Source organism: Crocodylus porosus, unplaced genomic scaffold (genome assembly GCF_001723895.1).
Source record: "Crocodylus porosus isolate Cpor-Errol unplaced genomic scaffold, CroPor_comp1, whole genome shotgun sequence".
In the NCBI taxonomy this organism is placed as follows: Eukaryota; Metazoa; Chordata; order Crocodylia; family Crocodylidae; genus Crocodylus; species Crocodylus porosus.
Genome location: NW_017728922.1, coordinates 15,544,515 through 15,550,353, shown reverse-complemented (window position 1 = coordinate 15,550,353; position 5,839 = coordinate 15,544,515). Strand labels below are relative to the sequence as shown.

The 5,839-nt window shown below is 41.8% G+C and overlaps 1 protein-coding gene across 2 annotated transcripts in view; it reads right to left on the bottom strand.

Annotated features, from left to right (window-relative positions):
* The window catches only part of RALY (RALY heterogeneous nuclear ribonucleoprotein), a 267,642-nt gene that overhangs the window by 109,735 nt on the left and 152,068 nt on the right, over positions 1-5,839 (bottom strand). The gene's annotated exons all lie outside the window — the stretch shown is intronic.

Sequence of the window (5,839 nt, the reverse complement as noted above, 5' to 3'; positions counted from 1 at the left end):
AGAGTAAATTGGATGCTTATCTTGCTGGGATCCTATGACCCCAGCTGACTTCCTGCCCTTTGGGCAGGGGGCTGGACTCAATGATCTCCCGAGGTCCCTTCCAGCCCTAATGTCTATGAAATCTATGAAATCTATTTCTGAGGAAGCCTATTTTTCAACCAGCATCTCCGGGCCTCAGTCTAGGTGTTAATGCTCCTGGGTTTACAGCTGGGTATTTTATATAATGAAGTCAGCTCTGCCAAGAGAGGAAAAGCATTAAGAACTAGATTGTGTTTATTATGACAATGCTAATAGCAGGGCAGGGCAGAGCCACATTTACCAGGCTAGGGGATAGCCTCAAGACAGTCTTAGCTAAAGATGGGAAGCATGTTTTCTGCAGTACCACTGAGCAGTGTGAGCCATTTGGGTGCAGACAGAAGTGCAGCTCCCAGCTGTAACTCAGAACAATTTTTGCAAAGCACTCTGAGTTACAATATTACCCCAGACCTAAGGGAAATTCACTGTTGGTTCTAGGGGGGAAGAAAATCTAGCTGCCAGCTGTGAGCCTACGGGCAGTGCTTGCTGTTTTCAGAATGGAAGCGGGGAAAGGAAGCAGAGGGAGCTTGTTCTTTGGGCTCCCCAGCTGGTGCTGAAGGGTGGGGTGGGTGAATTGGAGCACCTCCACCTCAGTAGAGGTGCAATACACCTGCCCCACCTTCTGTGGGGGGCCGAAACCCCCCCAGACTGAACTCCCTGTACTCCCTTTCCCCTCTCCCATTCTGAAAACAGGACAGGGTGGTCACTCAGCAGACTTAAGTTACAAAAGATGCTACATTTTGAAATGTCTTTATCTGATACCGGAGGGGTCAGATTTCCACCCAATCAGCCATTTTTAAGCTGTCTGCTGCTGTGCACTTGTGTTTGATCACAGCTATAAACTGCTTTCTGTGGCCAGATTGGGTGAAAATTTTCACTTCTTTCTACACATACAAAAGAACATAAAAGGAACAGTACACTGCTGAGCAGACTTTTGAAGTACCAAGTGAATGTGCAATGGACTGGGAGTTCAGCTCGGTGAAATTTTTGGCCTAAAAGTTCTTGTAAAAAATGCAGATGTGTGTTCAATTATTTTTGGAAAAGTCTGAAAAAAAATCAAAGCTACTTTTTAATGGAAACGTTTTGATTTTTCAGCTTGAAAGACCTTTTCCTTTCATGCCATCCTTTTTATTTTAATTTAAAAAATGTTTTAAAAAGCTCAAAATCAAAATGGAACAGTATATTTCAATTAACACAAATTATTTTTCAAATATTCACTTGGACCAAAATTTTAATTTCCATTTTAAACCAAAATGACTGCACCTCCCTCAACATTTCAAAGCTACTAAAGAACTGAAAAATCCACTTTTCACCCAGTTGTAGCAGGAAGCATGTCTTTCCCTTTTGCTCTCTAATGTGTCAGTTTCCTCCTGTGACTGTGAAATTCTCTCCTGGACACCATTTGTTTGAGATCAAAAGGGAACACAGGATTTAAGATCACAACTATGGTCACTAAACAGACAAAGCTATGATTGTTTTGCCAGGAAATTTTCTTCAGTGGTGTATAGATAAGTCTCATGAGGAGCCTCCACCAAGGAATGAACTACACCCATAATCCTCTTAATTTAACCTCACCTTGGAGGCCCGATAATTCAAATCAGTAGTAAAAATACCCTGGCAACAATAGCAGCAGGCTTTAGCTCTGGATCTTAAGATGGTCATTGTCAGTCAAAAGGACTAAACCCTCATGACGCACAAGCTTGTCTATGCAGGGAGTTATTCAGAAATAGCTTTTTCTGATTAAATCCCTATAAACCAGTAGATATTTTTCTACCAAACAAAGAAGGAAATTAATTTGATTTTTCATTTCCACCAGGCCACCAATTTAGGATAATTTAATTTGTATAGATTCTTTTTTCTCATTTTAAACAAAGAAAAAAAAAACTATAGCAAATTTCACAAAAATGGTCCATATAATGAAAAATCAGTTAGCTGTATGTGAAATCAAAGTTACATGTTATAAACTTTAAACTGAAATAAATGTTCATTTCCTTTTAGAAAGAGTCATTTTGTTTTCCCCTTTCTCTTTGAAGTACCAAATACTGAAAAGGTTTTCCTTGAATTGGAAATGAGCTGATAACTTGCTTCATTTCAAATCTCTAATGTGAAAAAATTATGAAAAAATTCAGATGAAATGAGAAAACATTACCTCTTTCAAATTGCTTGTGTAAATTAATATTAATATTTTAACCAGCCCCAAATAAAATACATGGCATTATACATGCCAAGAACTAAAAGAATGTTAGTACATTCACAGGAGAATTTAGTGGTCTTAATAGAGGTCTTAGCTTTTTGTACAGGTCCAACACCTACTGCTTTGAGTCAACTGCTAACCTCCTGCCTACGTTTGCTTGATATTTTCACAAAATAGGGGCCTGATGGAGCACTTGCAGTCTTACTCAGTCAATTTAGTTGTAACAGCATGTGTACACGATCATTAATGTGCAGTGGTTACTGCACATCTAATTTAGCACTTGTATAATTACGTACTAAATAAATGTGTAGTAACTGGAGTTAGTGCTCAGTAGTGCCAGTGCACACCTTTTTAGTGACACTACTGCACAGTAGCTTAATAAAATACTGTGCAGTAGCACTGTTTTTTCTGTTATGATATGCTACTGCACACTATCTAACGGAGCAGTTAGTGTCTCATGTAGACACACTCAGTGGCCAGTACCTCTGTAGGCTCAGATCTCTTGCATTCTTTACCACTCTCCATCTTATAATGTAAGAGGCCACACAAGTTTAGTTTTCATTTTAAATTAAAATATAAGTATTTCAATATGAAAAGTATAGCCAAACATTTAAAAACCTATTCACACTTTATATTAAAGTTACATTGATAAATAGCTGGTAAAGATTTAATACATTATTTTATTATGAGTTATTTTAATAAAATGCATTTGTTATAGATTGTTGCAGAGTCCCACAGTTCAGTAGCTGGCTAAGAACAGAATCATATAACTATGTCAGACACATGAAGTCCACATCTATAGTGTGTTTAAATATCTACTGACTATGATTGAATAACCTTATTATAAAGTGTTATAAGAATGTTCCATATTAACACAAACTGAGGCTTGGTGAAAGTGGCATTTCAGCATTAGCCTTACTAATGATGCTATATGTCTGCTAATTAGGGGGTGAAATTCTGCCATGCTTCTTCCCAATGAGTTGTGCTTCAGTCACTGCTCTAAAGTTAACAGGGCTTTTTGTAGAGTAGACTACCTGGACCACGAATTTGCCCCTAAATATGCATGCTGTGTTCATTACTGCAGTATCCACCTACACCTAGACAAATAGCCGACAGCTGGTGATCTAGACACACTTTCGGGGATTGCTGTATAGTACTGCTTCAGTTCCTGCATTCTACTTAATAGCACCTCAGCCTTTGCACAGGCCAGGGGTATTCCTGCTCTTCAAGTGAGATGGAAGCTGTTACAGGCTCCTGTCAGCTACACAAATACTTAAGTAGGACAATCATACGTCTCCCTGTCACTCAGATCTCCCTTTCCCATTAGCTACCATTTACTTTCCATGTACTGTTAGAACAGGATTACTTAAAACCAAGTTACCATTTGGTATCTTTCTCTGGATAATGGCTGCTACATCCAGGTGCTGAGTGGAATCCCAACAAAGCCCCCATTTCAATAGGTCCAGGGTTTCACCCAAATGCAGCAGATTCTGGTGTCAAGTATCCTGATGAAATTCAAAGCTTTTACTCCTCTGACATTCCATAGATTTTCATAAATTTTCAAAAGGTTCAGGTGTCAAACTTGGATAATTAAATTAAGGCTTCCAAACCTGTATCTCGATTTTACAATCATTGCTCTGAAACTTAAAATAGAAATTTCAAATGCCCTGGTAGTGTAGAGATGCAGCTTCTGATGATAGTGGTATAAAACACAACTTCAGATCTTATGAAAACATAAGAATGTAAGAATTGCCATTTACTGTGTCAGACCATAGGGTTATCTTGCCCTGTATCTTGTGTCACAGCGGCTGAAAGTAGAGGCTGAAAGGAGAATAAACTGCCTATGACCATGGTTTTTTCTCCTGTCCAGCTTTTAAGACTAGGATGTTCTGAATCAGATCCTGTCCAATCCTGTCTTATCTGGCTAAACTGTCAGTTTCCACAACATCTGGTGGCAGTGAGTTCCACACTTTAATTACATGCTACATGAACAAGAACTTCTTGTTAGTTTTAATGTTACTACCTCTTAGTTTCATTTTGTGACTTCTAGTTTTTGTACTGTGTGAGAGAATAAATAAGAAATTCCAATTTACTTTCTCTTTGCCATTTAGTATTTTGTAAACTCTTACCATGTACCCCCTCAAGCATCTCTTTTCTTAACTGAACAGGCCTAACCTCTTTAATCTCTCCTCATATGGAAGGCCCTTGTAACAGGGAACCTTTGACCTGTTACTGGGGGAAGGCTGCAGAGTCAGCAGAACTGGCAAGGGCCCTTTAAGTGAAGGGTTTATGTGGCCCAGGCAAAGCCAGCCGGCAGGGCTGGGTCTAACAAGTAGCCCCTGTGCTCAGGCCAGGGTGGCCAAAAGGGGCAGAGCCCAGGCAATAAATAGGCTTGCCTTCAGGCCAGGGGGATAGTAGAGCCCTGACAATGGAGAGGCCAGAAAAGTCACTACCGGAGGATGAAAGGGACTTAAACTACACTGGGCGCCTCAGAAGGAGAGCAAGTTTACTTCTTTTTTTCCTCTTTTGTTTTGTAACAGACTACCAGTAGACTGGATGTGGCTGGAAGGGGAGATGTGGAGTCACTTTTTGTGCCAGAGGGGCATATGCAGTTTTTAAGCCCTGCCAGGGGCTGGACTCAAGTGACAAACAAGCAGAGGCTCAGAGGGGCTCAAACCTGAACCTAGAAAGGCAATGGAGATGGTCCAAGGCCAGGATAGCTAAGACGAGTACCCAGAAGGGGTGAGACCAGGGCCAGGGACCCAGTGTCTGAAGAGGGGTGAAGATAGGGCTAAAGGTACAGAGCCTAAGAGGGGCAGGAGACAGGGCCAGGGGCCCAAAGCCTGAGATGGGGTCATACAGAGGCTGGAGCCCAGAAGCCAGGTCCAATTCAGTGAGCCTAAGCTAAAGGAGCCAGCTAAAGGAAAGGGGCAGAGACCAGGAAGACTGAAGCCCCAACAAGGGTGTGGAGGCCTGCATAGGCTTGACACTGTTTTTGGGCACAGTGCCTGCTGGAGTGACTAATCATTAACATCTGTTAGGTGTGGGTGTGACTGTAGGGGTGGAAGGCATCCACAAATAGCCTTATGGTGACAGGTGCTCTAGGGGCAGGATGAGCCAGGAGGGCCCACTTAGCATGAGGGACGGGACTGTGTGCAACAGGGTTCAGAAAGGACCCACTGGTCAAGCATAAGACAAAAGCTCACTCAGGGAACCAGGGGCAGCCTCCCTTTTTCGCATTCAAATTACTCCAACAAAGATGTGGCCAGTGAGGGAAGAGAGAGGGTAACCTGGGATACGGAGAAGGGTAGGAGCTGTCCAGTGACTAGAGGGTGTCATGGTCACTCCTGGAACCCCAGTCCTGCTATGCACCTCCATACCACTCAGTCTTGTTGTCCTTTTCTGCCTCTTTTCTAATTCTTCTATATCCTTTTTGAGATGTGGGGACTAGAACTGAGCACAGTATTCAAGTTTTTATAGTTTCATAGTTTCTAGGGTCGGAAGGGACCTGAGTAGATCATCTAGTCTGACCCCCTGCCATGGCAGGAAAGATTACTGGAGTCAAATGAC